Here is a 23927-nt window from a genome sequence, read left to right on the forward strand (position 1 = left end):
TATAGCCCACCCCTGTATAGTGTCTCACATATAGCTCCCCCTTTATACAGTACCCCACATATAGACCCTCCTGTATATAGTGGCCCACATCCCCACATATAGACCCCACTGTATATAGTGGCCCACATATAAACCACCCCTGTATATAGTGGCCCACATATAGACCACCCCTGTATATAGTGGCCCACATATAGACCACCCCTGTATATAGTGGCCCACATCCCCACATATAGACCCCACTGTATATAGTGGCCCACATATAGAACCCCCTGTATATTGTGGTTCACATCCCCACATATAGACCCCACTGTATATACTGGCCCACATATAGAACCCCCTGTATATAGTGGTCCACATCCCCACTGTATATAGTGGCCCACATATAGACCCCCACCTGTAGATAGTGCCCCACATCCCCACATATAGACCCCCCCCTATATAGTGGCCCACATATAGATGACCCCCCTGTAGACAGAGCCCCCACTATAGATAATACCACTCACAGATTAATTACAAAAAAACAAAAACTTTACATACTCACATGATCCCGTTCCCGCGCCGTCCGATGGCAATGCAGATCTGCTCTCTTCTGAGCAGGTCTGCTGGAGCTGAACGACGCGTCGTTCAATGATGCTGATTGGCAGGGCAGAATGACTTGCCCCATCAACCAGTGCCTTTCAAGCACGGAAGCGGTGCGATTCGCGCCGATAGTGTAGTTGAAAGTCGCTAATTGGCGGGGCAAGTAATTTTGCCCCGCCAATCCGCATCATTGTAAGGCGCTGAATGGTCGGGCACGGAACATACCCAGCCATTCAGCGCTAATGCGTGTATTTGGCTGTCGCTAGCACTGGGGCCCCCTCTGGTGCTAGCGACGCCTACGGGCATGAGAGGGCCTATGTCGCCCGGCCCATACTTGTTGGAGACTCGGCGGCGCTGGCCCCATAGTAACGGCGCTAACGCTGTAGCAGCCATAACGGCTGCTAACCGCGCCACCGGGCATATGGGGGGGGGGCCGTGTCTGCTGCCGGGCCCTGTAGCAGCGGCTACGGCTGCTACCGTGGTAGTTATGCCACTGGGTGGTATGCACCCAGAAGATTGATCTGAACCGACTGCTGAAGTGACAAACTCAGGAGGGACGGGGGCCCTGTATCTGAGAGAGTGCTCCTGTATAGAAGCAGGTAGAGGAGTGGATCCCTTGTTTGAAGAGGAGCTGTGGCCAAGGAGGTGCACATATATTGTTTGAATCCATTAATCCAGTGCCCAGGGCCAGCCTTAGCCATTTTGGTGACCCGGGCAATGATTAATGGTGGGGCCCTTGTGCTCTTCCCAAAAATTGGTGTGTCACTCTAGCCCTTGAGATTTTTTTAATTTACAAAGGATTCAGTAAAGACAATCTATGTCATATTTTCTTCAGGCACCAGGCGGGCCCAGTATTACACATGATAGGCTTAAATAAAGACCCCAGCAAACCGTATCACACGATAGGCTTAGATACAGGGCCCCAGCAGACCGTATCACAAATTATCGGCTAGAGACTTGCATCTGTAATTACAGCAAAGGGTGACTCCACAAAGCATTGATTTACAGGGGGTGAATACTTGGCACATCATCAGGTAGCATGACAGTCTTACTATTACAGGGAAACTGCACAGCTGTATAAGTGCCGCAAGATCTCAGCAAATGGAACCATTGCATGTGAAGAACTCCATGTGGCTTTCTGTGCATAGTTGTAGGCATATTGGATAAGGTGGTCCCATCTGTGGAACTAAAGGTCTTGGTTAATTCACAGAGTTGTCCAAGATATGTTGTCACAATCTGTGGGTATGTGGAGCCACTGGGCCGTACCACCGTAGCGGTATAGCAGCTAACCAAAACAGAGTACCAAGTAAAGTCTATAGTTCAAGCAAGGGTACCTGTGGTGGTTCAGACAGTAGCGATGACTAGGCTCAGATGGGACCTTGGCAGCAGACACCAGGCGTGGTGTAACACCGCAGACAGATCGGTGGTACAACACGACTGCAACTCTTTAAGGTACAGGAACAAGGTAGCCCGGGATACAGGTAGCAGGTATGGGAACACTGGGAATGGGAAGACACTAAGGGACCATTTGCAAAGACTAGCATGGGTAACACAAACAACGCTCAGGCAATGAAGGAAGGGGCAGGGCCCTTCTTATAGTCCAGAGTGATCATGGGAGCAATCAGTCAATCTAAAACGTGTGTGCTCTGGCCCATTAAGCCGGGAATGAGCTCGAGCACGCACCCTAGTGGTCACTGAAGGACAGGATGGCCGCATGTACTGGCATCTCTGGGGAGGAAGACGTCTGCAGGATGATAGGAGTCTGCGGTCTGCTGCGACCACGGACGTTACATATGTCTTTCACAATCTAACAGATCCAGACAGTGGTAAAGCCCTCTTAAAAATGTCCTTGCTAGAGGGATCCTCAAGTACCAGTAGAGTATTTCAGAAAGCCACAGCTGACAAGCAGGTACCTGGACTCAAGGTATAGAATCATAAGGACATCTTGTGGTCATTCATAGCAACAGGTCAGGATACACAAGGGGGAACTAATTACGATTGTGTTTTCTTACGCCAGTCTTAATAAACTGAAAAGTTGGAGTGAACTCTAAAACATTTATTAAGAGGCAAAAGCCTCTTAATAAATGTGCTGCATCTTTCGTCCTAACAGTGCGCCACAATTGTAATTTATCAATTTGTAATTTGTGGCACAATTGTGGCGCAACTACCACAGCCATACGCCAAACATTCCCCTTTTCGGCCCAAAAAAAACCATGCATTCATACTCACCTTAGCGCTCCTATTTTCTCCTCCGGCTCCTTCATCCTTCTAGCGCCACTCATACAAGGACCTGACGCCGAGCAGTGTTAGGCCCTTAAATGCGACACCGCACTTTAACGCCATCAGTGCGACGTTGCATACAATGTCCCGACACTGTGTGTCATCAGGTCCTTGTATGTGCGGCGCTGGAGTGATGAAGGAGCCAGAGGGGAGAAAAGGTAGAAGTGTGTATAATTTTATTTCTTTAAGTAACTGTCTAATGGAAGGGGTTGATGAGCCCAGCGTGTGCTTTTACCTTGCTATGTCCCATAAAATAAAATCTATGGCAGCTAGGAGCTGGCCTAGATTTCCACTATAATTTATGCCAGTTTTCTGGAATCCATAAAAGTAGCGTGGGTGGTGCATAAAGATCAAAAGCCGCAATTTAACAAATTGCGACTTAGGCCCTTTTGCGACTTTTCTACGCTAGAAAACTGCCATAAAAAAGTTAATAAATTACTCCTACAGAGTTCAATCAGAGTCTGTATCAGGCAGAAGGCAGGGCAGAACAGTATGCAAACATACTCCAGGTTATTTGAGTTGAACACAGGAATAAGGAAGAAATCCATAACCAAGCACACCCTCACAAACTAACAGTAGCTAAAGCAAATTGTCCAGAGTAGCTGATGTCACCACAAATCACGCGACCCAAGCAAAACACTTCACTCAACTCTATTTGGAATCATTGATTGCAATGGCTGAAAATCTTAAGGCCGCATGCACACGACCGTAAAATCGCCTGTAATTACGGTCCGTAATTACGGGCACATTAATTTCTATGGCCGACGGACACCTTCCCGTATGTCTATGAGAGGGTGTCCGCGCCATAGAAACCTGACGAAAAAAATAGGACATTTCCTATTTTTTTATTTTATTTTACGGACCGTGCTCCTATACTTTATAATGGGAGCACGGCCTGTAAAAATGGCCGGCTGCCCGCGGCCAAACGTGCCTGTATTTACGTGTGGTAATTGTGGGCACAGTCGTGTGCATGGGGCCTTACTGTGTGTATATATAAACAGTTGTGTTCTTCAGAATTAATTTTCAGGCATTAAACGGAACATACTGTATAAAATGTTTACTCTTTTTCTCTTTTTATAATCTGCTTTCATTTTCTGATTGTATATTTTTTTAGGCTATTTTCTTTACGTGGATATGGGGCCGCCATCTTGCATGACTTGCTGTGTAGAGATTTGCTTTATATAATTGATATGGGAGAATGTTGTGGGCATGCTCTGAGAGGTCCCTTTGCATCGCGTTATATGTCTTTTGTCAGGGGCTTAGCTAAAGGCTCATGGGCCCCGATGCAAAGATTCTTCTTGGGCCCCCCTAAACTTCTCATGGCCGATGGCCCGCAGCTTTCAGATGCATCGCTGGGTCTCCTAAGTGATCCAACAATGCAGCACTAGCAGCCAGGTGCGTCACTAAGGACTTAAAACATCAGGGGGAATATCCCCAATACATATGTGCCCCCCTACAAAGTGTGTGTGTGTGTCTGTATATACAGTGCCCACCAAAAGTTCTGGAGCACCCTCATAACTTTTGAATGGCTCGAAGTAGAGGGTTGAAATTTGGTGGGATTTAATGGGGTCATAAAATCTACCAGTTAACGCAAAACAAAAACACCCCACCCCTTTGGGGCGGTGGAGTGGACGGGGGCAGAAAAATCTTAAATGGCATGGGGGGGTCGAGTGGGGGCTAATTTGAAAGCTCTTTTCAATACGAAAACATTGCCTCAATTTTCGCTGAGATATTTAACTTTAAAGTTATCATCATCTTCATTATAGGCTACCGCCGGTGTTAGCATTACCCAAAATGTACCGCACGGGTAAAATCCTAAATGTGTGTGGGCGCGTGTGTGTGTAAGCTTGGGAATTTCACATTAAGGTGACTTTAACCCCTTAAGGGCTTTAACCCCTGTTTTGGCCTTCAGGTCACAGCCAATTTTTTCAAATCTGACATGTTTCACTTTATGTGGTAATAACTTCGGAATGATTTTACCTATCCAAGCGATTCTGAAATTGTTTTCTTGTGACACATTGGACTTTGTTACTGGCAAATTTGCTCGATACATTAAGTATTTAATTGTGAAAAACACCAAAATTTCGCGAAAAATTGCAAAAATTAGCATTTTTCTAAATTTATATGTATCTGCTTGTAAGACAGATAGTAATACCACACAAAATTGTTGCTAATTAACATCACCCATATGTCTACTTTAGATTGGCATTGTTTTTAGAGCATCCTCTTATTTTTCTATGACCTCACAAGGCTTAGAACTTTAGCAGCAATTTCTCACATTTTCAAGAAAATGTCAAAAGACCTATTTTTACAGGGACCAGTTCAGTTGTGAAGTGGATTTTAGGGCCTTATATATTAGAAACTATCGATAAGTCATCCCATTTTAAAAACTTCACCCCTCAAAGTATTCAAAACGGCATTTAGAAAGTTTCTAAACCCTTTAAATGTTTCACAGGAATTAAGGCAAAGTAGATGTGACATTTTCAAATTTCTTTCTGCAGAAATTCATTTTTCATCAATTTTTTTTGTAACACAAAGTTTTACTAGAGAAACGCAACTCAAAACTGCAGAATCTGGGCAATAGATATTAAGAAATTCCCCACATGTGGCCCTAGTGCACTTATTGACTGAAGCACAGGCCTCAGAAACAAAGGAGCACCTAGAGGATTTTGGGGCCTCCTTTTTACTAGAAAATATTTTAGGCACCATGTCGGATCTGAAAGGCTCTTGCGACGCCAAAACAGTGGAAATCCCCCAAAAGTGAGCCCATTTTGGAAACTATACCCCTTGAGGAAATTATCTAGGGGTATAGTGAGCATTTTGAACCCCCGCAGGTTTTTTTGCAGAAATTATTGGAAGTAGGCCGTGAAAATGAAAATCTACATTCTTTCAAAGAAAATGTTGGTTTAGCTAATTTTTTCTAATTTTCACAAGGACTAAAAGGAGAAAATGCACCACTACTTTTGTAAATCAATTTCTCCTGAGCAAAACAATACCCCGCATGTGGTCATAAAAGGCTGTTTGGACGCACGGCAGGGCTTAGAAGGGAAAGAGCACCATTTGGCTTTTGGAGCTCAAATTTAGCAGGAATGGGACCACGTCGCATTTCCAAAGCCCCTAACGGGACAAAACAGTGAAAACACCAAAAAAGTGACTCCATTTAGGAAACTACACCCCTTGAAGAAATCCATCTAGGGGTGTAGTGAGCATTTTCACCCCACAGATGTTTCATAGATTTTGTTAGAATTGGGCAGTGAAAATAAAAAAAATCCTTTTTCTTCAATAAGACATAGTTTTAGCTGAAAATGTTTCATTTTCTCAACAAATAAATGAAAAAAAGCACCCGAACACTTGTAAAGCAACTTCTCCTGTGTACGGCAATACCCCATATGTGGTCATAATCTGCTGTTTGGGCACAGAGTAGGGCTCAGAAGGCAAGGAGCGCCATTTGGCTTTTGGAGTACAGATTTTGCTGGATTGGTTTCTGGGCGCTATGTCGCATTTGCAAAGTCCCTGTGGGACCAAAACAGTGGATCCCCCCCCAGAAGTGACTCCATTTTGGAAACTACACCCCTCAAGGTATTCACCTAGGGGTGTAGTGAGCATATTAACCCCACAGGTGATTGGCAGACATTGGTGTGCACTCGATGTTGCAGAGGGAAAATTTGATTTGTTTCCATAGATATGTCAATATGTGGCGCCCAGCTTGTGCCACTGGAGACACACACCCCAAAAATTGTTAAAAGGGTTCTCCCGGGTATGGCGATGCCATATATGTGGAAGTAAACTGCTGTTTGGGCACACTGTATGGTTCAGGAGGGAGGTTGCGCCATTTGGCTTTTGGAGCGTGGATTTTGCTTGTAGTAGTTTTGTTTGGAGTCTTACTGATGTTTCCGTTTATAATGTGGGGTACATGTAAACTGGGCAGAGTACATCAGGGGCATAGTCAGGTGGTATAATAATGGGGTAAAAAAAAACAATAAAATAATCCATAGATGTGTGTTATGCTGTGACACAATCCTTTCTGCACAGGCTGGTGTCGCACTAATAAATGGTCTTTACTTATTCCCCTTTTGGTCCACACTCGGGATCTTTGCAGTTTGGGGAATTTTGCTGGGAAAGTGTTGTCCTGGTATAATACGGGCACCCTCACTTCCAGCAGATATGTTTGGGCCCTCCCCTTCCTGGTTCCCTAATTTTAGGGGCCTTGATAATTCGCCACTTGAAACAGAAGAAACGTTCCCCTCGGGCCGGCACAACTGCATATTTTTATTTCCTGGCTTATTGGAGCCTTAACTAATCTTATTTTTTCATAGACGTAGTGGTATGACCGCTGTTTTTTTGCGGGACGAGCTGTAGTTTTTATTGGTACCATTTTGAGGTACATGTGACTTTTTGATCACTTGTTATCCTTTTTTTTTTTTTGGGAGGCAGGTTGACCAAAAAACAGCAATTCTGGCATATTTTTTAAATTCTTTTTATACAACGTTCACCATGCGTTATAAATTACATGTTACCTTTATTCTGCAGGTCAGCCCGATTCCGGTGATACATAATTTATAGAACTTTTTTATGTTTTACAACTTTTTGCACAATAAAATAACTTTGGATGGATTTGAATGGATTTTTTCTGTCGCCAAGTTGTGAGAGCCATAACGGTTTTAATTTTTTTGTCGACGGAGCTGTATGAGGGCTTGTTTTTTGCGAGATGAGTTATAGTTTTTTTATAGGTACCATTTTTGGGTACATGCGACTTTTTGATCACTTTTTATTTCAATTTTTGGAAGACAAAGTGACCAAAAAATAGCAATTATGTCAGTATTTTTTAGTTTTTTTTACGGCGTTCACTGTGCGGAATAACTAACATAATATTTTTATAGTTAAGGTCGTTACGTTTGCAGCGATACCAAATATATATAGCTTTATTATTTTTTTCAATAATGACTTGATAAGGGAAAAAGGGCGATTGTGTTTTGTCTTATTATTTTAAACTTTTATTGTATTTTTTACAACTTTTATTTTTACTTTTTTTACACTTTTCTTTAGTCCCACTAGGGGACTTGAAGGTCCAACTGTTTGATGTTCTAATACATTGCACTACCTATGTAGTGCAATGTATTAGAACTGTCAGTTGTTCACTGACCGCAAGCCGATCAGGCTCCGCCTCCGCGCGGGCCTAATCGGCTTCCGTAATGGCAGATAGGAAGCCATTGTTAGGCATCCTGTTGCCATAGTAACAGTCGCCAGCCTTGCCATCGCATGGCAGGGCTGCCGATTTCAAACAAACCACTTTGATGCAGCGATTGCATTGAAGGGGTTAATGGCAGGAATCAGAGCTAGCTCCGGTTCCTGCCGATAGATCAGGGTGTCCGCTGTAACATACAGCGGGCACCCACTGCTGATGATGCCGGCTCAGCTTCTGAGCCGGAAGCTGAGCCGGCGCCATCTTGCCGATGGTACCGGAAACCTCCTGGGCCCCGCCGACGATGGAGGCATAGGAGAATTCCATTACTGGCAGACCGGGAGGTAAGTATTAGCCCTCCAATCACCTTTGCAGGCACCGGAAACCCAGCGATCACATTGCTGGGGTGCCGGTGGCTATAAACTCCTCACATGCTGCGATCTCTATTGAACGCAGCATGTGAGGAGTTAATCGGTCGAATCGGAGGCTAGCTTCGGTCCTGGCCGATAGCTCAGGGTGCCAGCTGTAACATACAGCTGTCACCCGGCGGTGATGTCGCTGGCTCAGCTCCTGAGCCAGCTCCATCTGTTTCACGTACAGTTACCTGGAATTGCGGGAAAACACCATCTCCCATCACGTAACTGTACGTGAAATTGCAGGAAGGGGTTAAATTACGTATTATTACAATCGACCTTGGCTATACAAAATGGACCTTGTCTACGATTGTAATATGATTTCATGTGTACACATTTCGGTAGTCGCTTGTGAATTTCAGAGAGCGCTAATTTGGAGAGTAATGTTCATTTTTGTACATTTCTATTGTCCTATCACAAAATGCATTTGACCGAAACGGATCACTTTATTGATGAGAGGGTATGGGGAAGAAAAAATAAGATCCTATCGAGAAGTAACGGCTTTATTCAATGCCACTTATCTTATCCGTGATCCAATTTCATTGTCAACCAATGAAGACCCAAACATGCTAGTAATGATGAAAAAGCTTTAGATGTTGTGCTCACTGTACATGATAATCCTCATACATCTGTCTCGAGTGGAGCACAACAAGTGACTACCGAAATGTGTACACATAAAATCATGTTACAATCGTAGGCCAGGTCCAGTTTGTATCGCCGAGGCCAATTGAAATCATATGTAATTTAAAGTCACTTTGTCCCGTAGGGTTCGTGGACCCACTGGGCCATACCACCTTGGCGTTTGGCAGCTGGTCAACAGGGCGCAGGTCACAGTCTATAGTTCGTATAGGGTACCTGTGGCATCTCGGACAGTCTCGGCTGGGACTAGGCAGCAGGTAGACGTCAGGCGTGGAGTAGCAGGACAGGCATGGAATACAGCACAGCACGACTACAGCACAGCACGGCACTTGACCAGGATACAGGTACAGGAAAAGGTTAGAGATAGGAGAAGTTTGGAATAAACTGTCTGAAAAAATTGGCGAATCCCAGAAAGCGTGCTTTGGCACTCAAGCCTTGAGGGCATGGCCATTCCAGGACAGACGTTACCGTTTCAGGATCCATCTTGAGACCTCTATGCGAGACAATGTAGCCCAGGAAGGGTCGAGCATCTTTTTCAAACACGCACTTCTCCAACTTGGCATACAGACGATTCTCCCTTAACCGCAGCAAAACTTGACGGACATGTCTCTTTTAAGTCATAAGATCTGGAGAGAAAATCAAGATGTCATCAAGATAAACCACAACACAAACATAGAGGAGGTCACGGAAAATGTAATTAATGAACTCCTGGAAGACCGCCGGAGCATTACACAGGCCAAAGGGCATTACTATATATTCATAGTGTCCATCACGTGTGTTAAATGCAGTCTTTCATTCGTCACCCCGGCGAATCCGGATAAGGTTGTAAGCCCCACGCAGGTCTAGTTTGGAAAAATTCTTGCCACCACGTATACGATCAAACAGTTCTGAGATCAGTGGCAACGGATTCTTTTTTTTCACCGTGATGTGGTTGAGACCCCGGTAGTCAATACAAGGACGCAGGGAGCCATCCATCTTTTTGACGAAGAAGAACCTGGCTCCTGCCGGGGAGGAAGACTTCCATATGAAACCCCTCTCCAAGTTCTCTTTAACATAGGTGGACATGGACAGAGTCTCTGGCAAAGAGAGAGGATATACCCTACCATGGGGAAGATATGCACCAGGAATCAGCTTGATAGGACCGTCATATGCCCTGTGTGGGGGCAGTGTCTCCGCCTCCCTTTTGCTGAAGACGTCCAAAAATGCAGAATAATGACCAGGCAATCCTGCCAATGACCGAGGCAGAGGAGGCTGAGCCGAAAGAATCTGCACCAGGCAACGGCTATGACACTCAGCGCCCCACTGGAGAACGTCTCCAGAGTTCCAGTCCAGTACTGGGGCATCTAGTCAGAGCCAAGGCAGGCCCAGCAGCATGGGGTTAACGGCCTTGGATAGGACATAGAACGATAGAATCTTGGAATGGAGAGCCCCTACTTCGAGCCTCAGCGGCTTGGACACAGCTATAACTGGGTCTGGCAGAGGTAGTCCATTTACTGATGCAACCATCAACGGTCTCTCCAGAGGGGTAGTTGGCAATTGGAGAAGATCCACCAGGTCTCTACGAATTAAATTCGCAGCGGATCCAGAGTCCAGATACGCAGAGACCTGATGCATTTTCACACCGGACACTATGGTCACGGGTATGGACAATTTAGACAGGAGTCCTTCTTTGTCCAAGGTTGTCTCTCAAACCAACTCTAGGCTTTGGGGCTTTTGGGGACAAAGGCGCACAAGATGGCCTCCGAGGTCGCAATAAAGACAGAGTCCCAAAGTGCGTCTGCGTTGTCTCTCCTGGGTAGATAGCTTACATTGGTCCATCCTCAGACTCCTTAGGAGGATTGGCATCTGAGGACAGCAGGGGTTACTGCAAGGTAGGGACCGGACTAGGAAGACCTCCCTCCCGACGGAACCTCTTGGAGTCGTTCTCGGAGCGTTTTATCAATCCGGGCGGCCAGATGTATGTATGTATAAACACTGTGTTCCAAATTATTATGCACATTTGATTTAGGGGTCATAAACATTTAATTCGTTTTTCAATTAAACTTATGGATGGTATTGTGTCTTAGGGCTCTTTGGATCATTGTAATCAATCTCAGACACCTGTGATAATTAGTTTGCCAGGTGTGCCCAATCAAAGGAAAACTACTTCAGAAGGACGTTCCACATTATTAAGCAGGCCACAGGTTTCAAGCAATATGGGAAAGAAAAAGGATCTCTCTGTTGCCGAAAAGCGTGAAATAGTGCAATACCTTGGACAAGGTATGAAAACATTGGATATTTCAAGAAAACTTAAGCGTGATCATCGTACTGTGAAAATATTTGTGGCTGATTCAGAGCACAGACGGGTTTGTTGAGATAAAGGCATAATGAGGAAGGTTTCTGCCAGACAAATTAATAGGATTAGGAGAGCAGCTGCTAAAATGCCATTGCAAAGCAGCAAACAGGTATTTGAAGCCTCTGGAGTCCAGCGAACCTCAAGGTGTAGGATCCTCCACAGGTTTGCAAGTGTGCATAAAGCTATTATTCGGCCACCCCTAAACAATGCTCACAAGCAGAAACGGTTGCAGTGGGCACAGAAATACATGAATTTGAACAGGTTATGCTGAGTTGCAAGTCCCACCTTAATAGTGAAGAGATGAACAAAACCAAGTGGGGATAGCATCCATTGACAACTTTTTGACCTGACCACATGGGCCTTTTTTAAGCTAATACAATAGATTCCCTTATTTAAAGAGATCGGTCTCGGTTTTAGAAAGTTCAGTTTATTAATACCATGTACTTATAAAACACAAAGTGTAGCTGTAAAACAAATTTATTTTTATTAAAAATCACAAAAGCATTTTTTTGATTTTCTGTTTCTATGTTTTAATCAAAACGTACAATATTTGGGATAGTTTATCTTCTCTCCAAGTTTTGTTCCTGAAAGATACTCCTCAAACTTGGCATCCATCTCTTTGCTCTGTTCCTCAGTAAAAAGACTCTTCCAGTCCCCAATTTCCCCTTAAAAGAAAAGTAGAATTTAACTCATCATCATCATTATCATCACGGTGAGTGGTATAGCTCTCAGAGGTAAAATATCCTAATGTTAAGATTATGATTTCCTCTCACATTCAGTGGCATAAGCCAGTAAATTGAATTTATAAATATGTTGTGAGTGAAAATCGTAAGATTCTGTACAGGAGTCTGATTACCAGACAATCATAGAAAAATTATGTAAAATTTACTTAAAGGGAATGTGTCGCTAGAAAAAAATATATATTTTTTTAGTTAAACTGTTAGTATATAAATGATTACACATTGTTCTAATTTTTTCACAAGTCAGGAAATATTATAAATTAGATTCTAATTTATAACATTTCCATGTGCTGGTAACTAGAGGGAGCAATTCCCAAAATTGCAGCATTGGCATGTGGTAAAGTAACCTCATTGCTTTATGCTGCAAAATTGGAGAAGACACACTCGCTCTAGTGTAATCAAACAATCCCCCCTCCTTTATCCTGGCTAGTGCCAGGAGAAAGGAGGGCGTTGAATGTTCAAACCTCCTACACTGTGTGTCGCCATTTTTTGAGCAAATGCACAGTGTAGGAGGATTAGATACAGTGGTAATCACACAGTATAACATGAACATGCACACACATCACATACACGAACATAACTTACCTGCTCCTGCCGCTGTCGCTGCTCCCTTCGCTCCTAGTCCTTGCTTCTGAACATATGGACGGAAGTAGTCATCTTACTGTCCGGCTGCGGCTTCCGGTCCACATGAAAATGGCGCCGGATGTCGCTCTGCCAAAGACCTTCCTTTTGGACTGTGTGGGAGCGGCGCATGCGCCGTTCCCACACAGACGGCGTACACTATAGTGAATGGAACGGCTCGCGTTCGCATTCTCTATGGGGATGTATGTGCCGTATTCCATCTCTGTATGTGTCGTTAATCGACACATACAGAGATGAAAAAAAAAAATGCCAGCCCCCATAGAGAAGTAAAAGAGAGAAAAAAGTACAACACAAATAAATAACATTTATTTTAATGATATAATAAAAGCAATAACATAAAAAAAAATAATTCGTGACACCTGCCCTTTAAGAGTAAAATCCTCCAGGTGCACATTGTTTTCATTCAAATTGTGTCTTTGTTCCACAAAAGTACCAGTCAAAATATATTACATCAATAAAGAAATGGCAATTGAGAAGAATTATCTTCAAGTAGGGGGAGAAGGTGTAAAATAAATCACTTGTGACCTCGATAATCTTTGTTTAATGACATGTATTCTACAATACGGCCTTATTCACACTAATGTATTTCTCATTTGTGCGCTGTCTTTTACCAACGTACGTACAGCACATGGACCCATATATTATAAAAAAAAATTAATGGAGCATGTGTGTGTTGCAAGAGACTCACAGCATGACCTATTGTGGTCCTCTACAAGCACTAGGAAGTGCCTGCAGAAAAAACAAACGCGAAAGACTGAAATAATTAATATACATATAAATATATGTGTAACGTCCGTGGCTGCGGGCTGTCAGCTCCAGCCTCCCGCTGACAGCCGCAGCCACGAGTCGGCAAGCGCTGGCCCCAGCCTCCTCCTCAGGAGACGCCAGCGCTTGCATCCACTCACCTTCGCCGGAGCCCGCAGGGTGCGCGCGCACGCTCGTCCCCGCTCTTAAAGGGGCAGCACGCGCACCGGACATCTTGAACGACCTTTGACCCGTGAGTACCCTGGGCTATAAGAGGGGTCCAGCCCCCTAGTTCGATGCCTGAGCGTTGTTAGTTTTCCCAGTCTGTCTTGCAAATGGTCCCTTAGTGTTTCCCGTTCCTGTTGTTACCCGTACCTTGTTCCCCGTTCCTGTTTCCCGTGCTTTGCCCTAGTATCTAGTCATGCCACGTCCAGAGGAATCTGCCACGTCCTGTGTCATTTGCCACGTCCTGTGTCATTTGCCACGTCCTGTGTCATTTGCCACGTCCTGTGTCATTTGCCACGTCCTGTGTCATTTGCCACGTCCTGTGTCATCTGCCACGTCCGGAGGAATCCGCCACGTCCGGAGGAATCCGCCACGTCCGGAGGAATCCGCCACGTCCGGAGGAATCCGCCACGTCCGGAGGAATCCGCCACGTCTGGAGGAATCCGCGATGTCCTGTGTCATCTGCCACGTTTGGAGGAATCCGCCACGTCCTGTGTTATCTGCCACGTCCGGAGGAATCCACCACGTCTGGTGCAACTTGCGGCTCCTGTGTCATCCGCCACGTTTGGCGCCATCTGCTGCACCCATCTCATCTGTGCCAGAGCTGCGGCCACCATCTGGACTATTCAGGTACCCTTGTGCGGGACATTGTATTTCTGGGGTGTCCTGTTGTTTGGCCAGCTGCCTCCCCGCTGCGGCGGTACGGCCTAGTGGGTCCACTAACCCGCTCCGTGACAATATGCATCTTCGTTTATTAAGATTTACAAACAACGGGCACAAACTTGTTCTAAAGCTGGCCATACACTAGTGATTTTAGATGTCCAAAAGTTTAATTTACAAGATTTGGTGCGGTCTGCTGACACCTTTTCTTACATAAATGAGCAAGACAGAGGACGACCGAAGGCAGATATCTGTGGGTAAGGCTATCTGACGTATTGGATTTTTTACGGCTGATGTTGCAAGCAGTCATTGGCATAATTGGAACGTTGATGATATACCAGACTGGCTCAAGTGGAAATGTATCAACTGTTCACTGCTCCCCCAGGTAACGGAGCATGGAACAGACAAATCTCAACATACAGACACAGTAAAATTACATTAATCTGGTATTAATGAGACATAAATGTTGGATTGTCTAATATTCTGGATTACTGGACAGTCAAAGAACAGTATATAAAAGTTACTTGTAAGTATAGAGAACTTTGAGGGAGACAGCCCAAAATTAAATGATAATACGAAATATGTATCACTTTTTTTTAAAATTAGCAGCTCACCCACAAAACCAAGAGGACATAAAATAAAAAAGGTATTATCTAGTGTAGATAAATCAAGACACATAGATAAGGCTAAAGTCACTCAGCGTTTGTGTTCAGTGATATGTTTCAAACGGTCCTGCTAAAAATATAGACAGACATTTGCAAATGTATAAAAAAAAAAAAAAATAACAGTGATATACAATTTTGTACGCAAGAATCTTGAACGTAAAGATAAAAGAACACACTCGCCACACTTACCCCGTTCAATGCTTTATTGTAGATAAATCAGCAGCGGCGCGATTCCTTGATAAAGTGCCAGAAGATGTGAAACGGCCGTTGGCCACTAAGCAGGGATGAGGTATCCTCATGCGCACCATGTCGCTGCTGATTTATCTTCAATGATGCATTGAACAGGGCGAGTGCCGCAAGTGTGAACTTTTACCTATATGAACTAGATTCTTGAAAGATGGTCACTGAATTATTATTTTTTTTTATGCTGAGTACCACTCAACACACGCTACCACTTCACAGCATGGAGAAAGTATTATTATTCACCTAGTGCCTATCAATTATCCTATATTGACATTTGGTTCTTTGTATACAGTAGTATGGAAAAGTGTAGTGAATAATGCTTTTCAATACACTTGGGTCTGTAGGATCTGAACCAAACATTTGACAAAAATACTCCTAGTATACATTTGCCTAAGTCTAGGGCATATTGGTGTATATGTTGGGAGAAGGGAACCTGTCACCAGCATCTCACCTATTGAACTTTACTTATCCCTCACTGGCCGCTGCTATAAAAAGTTAATTGCCATTATCCCCTCTTCTAAACTCCTCCTCCAACTGTAAATAACGGTCTGCAAAGATGTTGCGCCTTTTATCATAATAATCCGGTGTCCCTTTGTGCGCACACCCCAGAAGAGGACATCAATGCACAAGCGCGGGAGTTTGTGTGCTGGGGGAAGGCGAGGAGCTGTCAATCAAAAGGAGACGGAGTAAACTCGGAAAGGCTTGAGCAATGAAGATCTAACTCTTTTCAAACTAAGATTTGACTCTTATGCTCATTAGCATACGGTGTGGGAACACTAAACAACTGAATACTAAAGCTACAGAGCCGACTAAGAAGACAATTATAGGTTATATAGAAATGATTTTTCACCCACTACCACCAGGTATTGTTGGTTTAATAGGTGAAATGCTGGTGACAGGTTCCCTTTAGTTGGCAAATACCACAACAATAATTCGCACAAGTGGTAGCCTAATAATGACATTTATACAAGGGCCGTCATAAAAGTTCTAACTAGTTACCTTTTCGGAAGAAAACACTTCCAAGATTTCCATGTGTATCATCAGCTTTATCTTTCATTGACTTAAAAGTGGTTTTGTCTTGTACTTGCTGAATTTGCTCATCTGTCAATTTCAACCCATAGAAGTCACCAATTTTTCTCATTTCAGCAGTGAGATCCTTTAAGAAAAAATGAGCAGCACAATGATTTTATATGAAAAGGATTAAAAGAAAAAAAAATACAGTAAACTACAGATTACTATAAATATTCCTTTTTTAGAGGGGCAGACTGAGCTTGATCTAGACCCCCCAGACAGATCTCTACCTATGAGAAGTTGGTTACTACCGACACATGTATGAAAATAGAATAAAGGTGTTTATGTTTGACAGTTTAGAGCTGACAAAGACTTTCCTTCAATTCAGAATTCAACCAGTTATATCCTAAGAAGTGTTTTCACTCTTATTTATCAGAAGGGATCCAACTGCTGGGACCCCCACCGATCCTCAGATTGAAGGGTGTCCCCTTCTGGGAACTGCAGCTCAGTCCATTCACCTGAAGTACTGGGAGCGCCACTGTGCAGGTAAAAGGGGGTTTTGCGCCTTCATTATCAATGGCCGGACGGTCACTGGGAATACCCATCACATATTTATGTTGAAAAATCATGAGTGTCAAAAGCAATGAGTTGCGATGGTTGTAAATTGAGATGATGGTGTGGCACTGCAGGCTACTATGTTATTAATATAAAGCATAACTCACACTTTAAAGCAGGTTTTAATGCCTTTTTTTTAGCCAAAAGCAGGAGTGGAGCCTAAAGGGAAGAGGTATAATTGCAAGTTTTCATCCTTTCATTTAAAAACTGAATCACAATTCGCAATGTGAACTGGGTCCACATGACTGTACTTTTATTTCATGCAATTTTTTATTTTGTCCTGGGGGAAAAAACACAGTAAAATGTGCTCTTCACACTAGCGGTCATGCTTTCATTAAAAAAATAAACAAAAAAAAACAGCAAATAGCCCTAGCCTAAATGGTTAAGCAGTTACATGCACAATTCCTTATTTCTAATAGAGTATTAAGGGGGGATTCACACGAGCGTGATTTTCGTGCGTGCAGGCTGCGTATTTTTCGCGCGCCACGCACAGCCCTATAGAAGTCAATGGCGCAGTTCAAACAGTGCGTGATTTGTGCGCAGCGTTTGTTCGCTGCGTACAAAACGCGACAGGTTCAATATCTCCGCGTATTTCGCGCATCACGCACCCATTGAAGTCAATGGGTGCGTGAAAACCACGCAGGTCGCACGGAAGCACTTCCATGCGAACCGACAAACAGCTCACCAGCTGTCAAAAGGATGAATGTAACCAGAAAAGCACCACGTGCTTTTCTGTTTCCAAACATCCAAATGGAGTGTCTTTGAGATGAGCGAACCCGGACAATCGAACCGAACTTAACCGGGTTCGGCCGAACTTGTTTTGGCCGAACCCGGCAAAAAAAATTCCGGTACGCGACGTCAGGAGATAGTCACTGTCCAGGGTGCTGAAAGAGTTAAACTCTTTCAGCACCATGGACAGTGACTACCGATCCCAATAAACATGAACCTGTAAAAAAAACGAAGTTCTGACTTACCGATAGCTCCCGGCTTCTTCCTCCAGTCTGACCTCCCGGGATGACAATTCAGTCCAAGTGACAGCTCCAGCCAAGCACAGGCTGCAGCGGTCACATGGACTGCCGCGTCATCCAGGGAGGTGGGGCCCGATGTCAAGAGAGGCGCGTCACCAAGGACGCGTCACCAAGGCAACGGCCGGGAAGTTTTTCTTTTTTTTTTAACAGGTTGCTGTATATTGTGTTCGGCATTCACTGTCGAGGGTGCTGAAAGAGTTACTGCCGATCAGTTAGCTCTTTCAGCACCTTGGACAGTGACGGGCGTCGACTAGCCTCATCTCTATGATGGCGGCTGCGCGAAAATCATGCAGCCGCGCATCATACACGGATGACACACGCAGCTGTCAAATGGTTTTTGCGCGCGCAAAACGCTGCGTTGTTTGCGCGCGCAAATATGCAACGTTCGTCTGAATCTGCCCTGTGTATAAAATATGAGCTGTATCACATTCACTCACCGCTTTCATATCTTCAAATGTAAGTACAAGTATATTCTCATCAATATGTTTCTCCCAGCTACGAGCATGATCAAAGTAGGATCCATAAAAGACTAGACAGAGAGTAAACAATTAATGATCCTCTAGTAAAAGATATCAAACTGCTGCATTGATTAGAACATTCAGAGCGGAGGGTGTCAGAAATCCATTAAGATTCATGACCAGCAACACTATCTCAGCACATTGTGGGCTATGTATACATAGACTTTATGTTAAGGTTTTGTTTTAATATTATTTACGGTTTTATTTTTGTACCTTTCAGTTTAACCCCTTCCCGCCGCAGCCATTTTTCGGCTTTTCACTTTTGTTTTTTCCTCCCCACCTTCCAAAAGCCATAACTCATTAATTTTTCCATCAATATTGCCGTATGAGGGCTTCTTTCTTGCGGGACGAATTGTAGATTTTCACAGCACAATTTTTTGTACCATATAATGTAGTGGGAAACGAGAAAACAAATATATGTGGGGTGAAATAGGAAAAAAACAGCGATTCCTCAACCTTTTCGGTGGTTTTGTTTTTACGGCGTTCACCGTATGGTAAAAACGGAATGTTAACTTTATTCTGTGGGTCAATATGATTACAGCGATACCAAATTTATATACTTTTACAAGGAAAAAGCTGATTGTCAAAAATAAAATTTGAGTTGTCGCCACATTCTGAGAGCCATAACTTTTTTTTATTTTTCTGTCGATTTAGCGGTGCGAGGGCTTATTTTTTTGCAGGGCGAGCTGTAGTTTATATTGGTACAATTTTGGGGTACGTGAGAATCTTTGATCACTTTTTATTTCATTTTTTGTGGGAGATGAAGGGACCAAAAAACAGCAATTCTGAGGATTTTAATTTTTTACGGCGTTCACCGTGCGGACTAAACAACAATATATTGTAATAGTTCAGACTTTTATGGATGCGTCTACCAGTTATGTTAGTTTTTTAATTTTTTTACATTGTGCTTGAGAGAAAATGGGAAAAGGTTTTTTTTTTTTTTTTTAGCTTTTAACCCCTTCAAGACACAGCCTGTTTTGGCCTTCAGGACACAGCCAATTTTTTCAAATCTGACATGTTTCACTTTATGTGGTAATAACTTCAGAATGCTTTTACCTATCCAAGCGATTCTGAGATTGTTTTCTCATGACACATTGGACTTTGTTACTGGCAAAATTTGCTCGATACATTAAGTATTTAATTGTGAAAAACACCAAAATATTGCGAAAAATTTAAAAAATTAGCATTTTTTTAAATTTATATGTATCTGCTTGTAAGACAGATAGTAATACCACACAAAATTGTTGCTAATTAACATCACCCATATGTCTACTTTAGATTGGCATCGTTTTTTGAACATCCTTTTATTTTTCTATGACATCACAAGGCTTAGAACTTTAGCAGCAATTTCTCACATTTTCAAGAAAATTTCAAAAGGCTATTTTTACAGGGACCAGTTCAGTTGTGAAGTGGATTTTAGGGCCTTATATATTAGAAACCCTCGATAAGTCACCCCATTTTAATTTTAAAAACTTCACCCCTCAATGTATTCAAAACAGCATTTAGAAAGTTTCTTAACCCTTTAGATGTTTCACAGGAATTAAGGCAAAGTAGATGTGAAATTTTAAAATTTCTTTTTTTTTGTAGAAATTCATTTCATCTATTTTTTTTGTAACGCAGAAAGTTTTACCAGAGAAACGCAACGCAATATCTAATTGCCCAGATTCTGCACTTTTTAGGAATACCCCACATGTGGCCCTAGTGCACTTATTGACTGAAGCACCGGCCTCAGAAGCAAAGGAGCACCTAGAGGATTTTGAAAGGCACCATGTCGGGTCTGAAAGGCTCTTGCGGCACCAAAACAGTGGAAATCCCCCAAAAGTGACCCCATTTTGGAAACTATACCCCTTGAGGAAATGATCAAGGGGTATAGTGAGCATTTTGACCACGCAGGATTTTTGCAGAAATTATTGGAAGTAGGCCGTGAAAATGAAAATCTACATTCTTTCAAAGAAAATGTAGGATTAGCTAATTTGTTCTGATTTTCACAAGGACTAAAAGGAGAAAATGCATCACTACTTTTGTAAAGCAATTTCTCCCGAGTAAAACAATACCCCGCATGTGGTCATAAACGGCTGTTTGGACACACGGCAGGGCTTAGAAGGGAAAGAGCGCCATTTGGCTTTTGGAGCTCAAATTTAGCAGGAATGGTTTGCGGAGACCACGTCACATTTGCAAAGCCCCTAAGGGACCAAAACAGTGAAAACACCAAAAAAGTGACTCCATTTAGGAAACTACATCCCTTGAAGAATCCATCTAGGGGTGTTGTGAGCATTTTTAACCCACAGGGGTTTCATAGATTTTATTAGAATTGGGCAGTGAAGATAAAAAAATCCTTTTTTTCCATAAGACGTAGCTTTAGCTCAAAATTTTTCATTTTCTCAACAAAGGAATAAAAGAACCCCAACATCTGTAAAGCAACTTCTCCGGAGTACGGCAATACCCCATTTGTGGTCATAAACTGCTGTTTGGGCATACGGCAAGGATTAGAAGAGAAGGAGCGCCATTTGGCTTTTGGAGCACAGATTTTGCTGGATTGGTTTCTTGACACCATGTCACTTTTGAAAAGCTCCTAAGGTACCAGTACAGTGGAAACACCCCAAAAGTGACTCGATTCACAAAACTACACCCCTTGAGGAATTCATCTAGTGGTGTAGTGAGCATTTTGACCCCTTAGGTGTTTCATAGATTTCATAGATTTTTCTTCAATAAGACGTAGTTTTAGCTGAAAATGTTTCATATTCTCAACAAATGAATGAAAAAAAGCACCCCAACACTTGTAAAGCAACTTCTCCTGTGTACGGCAATTGGGCTCAGAGTAGGGCTCAGAAGGGAAGGAGCGCCATTTGGCTTTTGGAGTACAGATTTTGCTGGATTGGTTTCTGGTCGCTATGTCGCATTTGCAAAGTCCTTGTGGGACCAAAACAGTGGAAACCCCCCAGAAGTGACCCCATTTTGGAAACTACACCCCTAAAGGTATTCACCTAGGGGTCTAGTGAGCATATTAACCCCACAGGTGATTGGCAGAAATTGGTGTGCACTCGATGTTGCAGAGTGAAAATGGTTTTTCAATAGATATGCCAATATGTGGCGCCCAGCTTGTGCCACTGGAGACACACACCCCAAAAATTGTTAAAAGGGTTCTCCCAGGTATGCTGATGCCATATATGTGGAAGTAAATTGCTGTTTGGGCACACTGTAGGGTTCAGAAGGGAGGTAGCGCCATTTGGCTTTTGGAGCGTGGATTTTGCTTGTAGTAGTTTTGTTTTGAGTCTTACTGATGTTTCCGTTTATAATGTGGGGGTACATGTAAGGCGGGCGGAATATATAAGGGGCATAGTCAGGTGGTATAATAATGGGGTAAAAAAAAACAATAAAATAATCCATAGATGTGTGTTATGCTGTGACACAATCCTTTCTGCACAGGCCGGTGTCGCACTAATAAATGGTCTTTACTTATTCCCCTTTTGGTCCACACTCGGGATCTTTGCAGTTTGGGGAATTTTGCTGGGAAAGTGTTGTCCTGGTATAATACGGGCGCCCTCACTTCCAGCAGATATGTTTGGGCCCTCCCCTTCCTGGTTCCCTAATTTTAGGGGCCTTGATAATTCGCCACTTGAAACAGAAGAAATGTTCCCCTCGGGCCGGCACAACTGCATATTTTTATTTCCTGGCTTATTGGTGCCTTGACTAATTTTATTTTTTCATAGACTTAGTGGTATGAGGTCTGTTTTTTTTTTTTGTGGGACGAGCTGTAGTTTTTATTGGTACCATTTTGGGGTACATGTGACTTTTTGATCACTTGTTATCCTTTTTTTTTTTGGGAGGCAAGGTGACCAAAAAACAGCAATTCTGGCATATTTTTTTAGTTCTTTTTATACAGCGTTCACCACGCGTTCTAAATTACATGTTAGCTTTTATTCTGCGGGTCAGTCCGATTCCGGTAATACCTAATTTATAGCACTTTATGTTTTACAACTTTTTGCACAATAAAATAACTTTTGCAAAGAGAATTGATTTTTTCTGTCACCAAGTTGTAAGAGCCATAACGGTTTTACATTTTTCATCGACGGAGCTGTATGAGGGCTTGATTTTAGCGAGACGAGTTATAGTTTTTATAGGTACATGCGACTTTTTGATCACTTTTTTATTTCAATTTTTGGAAGACAAAGTAACAAAAAAATAGCAATTATGTCAGTATTTTTTAGTTAATTTTTTACGGTGTTCACAGTGCGAAATAAATAACATAAGATTTTTATAGTTCAGTTCGTTACGGTCGCAGCAATACCAAATATGTATGGCTTTATTATTTTTTTCAATAATAAATGACTTGATTAGGGAAAAAGGGCGATTGTGTTTTGTGTTATTATTTGAAACTTTTATTGTATTTTTTACAACTTTTATTTTTACTTTTTTTACACTTTTCTTTAGTCCCACTAGGGGACTTGAAGGTCCAACTGTTTGTTTGATGTTCTAATACATTGCACTACCTATGTAGTGCAATGTATTAGAACTGTCAGTTGTTCACTGACAGCAAGCCGATCAGGCTCCCCCTCCGGGCGGGGCCTAATCGGCTAACGTAATGGCAGATAGAAAGCCATTGTTAGGCATCCTGTTGCCATAGTAACAGTCGCCAGCCTTACCATCGTATGGCAGGGCTGCCGAAATATCGAAATCTGGATAACCGACAATCACAGGGTGAAACAGAGGACCCGAGATTGCCCACTGATAAGGAATTTGATAATCTCCATACTAAGCACGGTGTCAGTTGATTTTATAAATCTTCGACTTATCTGTGTTAGTGGACAGTCTTGTGGCGATCTGTAGAACCCTTTTGTTGATTTCCTGGATTATCTCAGGCGACAGAGGTGATATTTTCCGCTGTGAGGTTCAAAACCTGTGAGACCTTAGTCGCGCCCGACTAACCATCCTCTGGGTAATTGGGGACTAGATGGAAAATACGCGGGCACAATATAGATGTGTGATAAGTCGTGGATCGTATTATTACCTGTCCTATACGCGGGCATGCGGGGTGCAATGCACTGATAAGACGTGTGATAAGATGTGAGACAGGTGCACGCGGGGTGCAATGCAATGCACTGATAAGACGTGTAATAAATTTGTAGGTAATATATTGGCCAGACCAGAGAGTCTAGACCGAAAATTGTTATATAAATTACGTGTATAATATAGACTGTTAGAATGGATGGTTTACGGTCCATATTCAAATCATCAGGATCATCCGATCCTATTCATGATTTGGTGAAGTGAATGGAAGTTAGGAATAAGAAAGGTATTGTATGTTATATGTATTAGAAAATACAGGACCAGCCGACGCCCGGTAATGGTGTCCGTACCTCATGTTGAGTGTGTCCTCATTGTGGGTGGGAAACCCCCCCCCTCACAGC

At 43.0% G+C, this 23927-nt stretch overlaps 1 pseudogene; it reads right to left on the minus strand.

The window, feature by feature from the left end:
* LOC142759995 (sulfotransferase 1C2A-like) overlaps positions 1-23927 on the minus strand; it is a 135419-nt pseudogene that overhangs the window by 79011 nt on the left and 32481 nt on the right.

The sequence above is a fragment of the Rhinoderma darwinii genome, chromosome 4 (assembly GCF_050947455.1).
Source record: "Rhinoderma darwinii isolate aRhiDar2 chromosome 4, aRhiDar2.hap1, whole genome shotgun sequence".
Classification (NCBI taxonomy): Eukaryota; Metazoa; Chordata; class Amphibia; order Anura; family Rhinodermatidae; genus Rhinoderma; species Rhinoderma darwinii.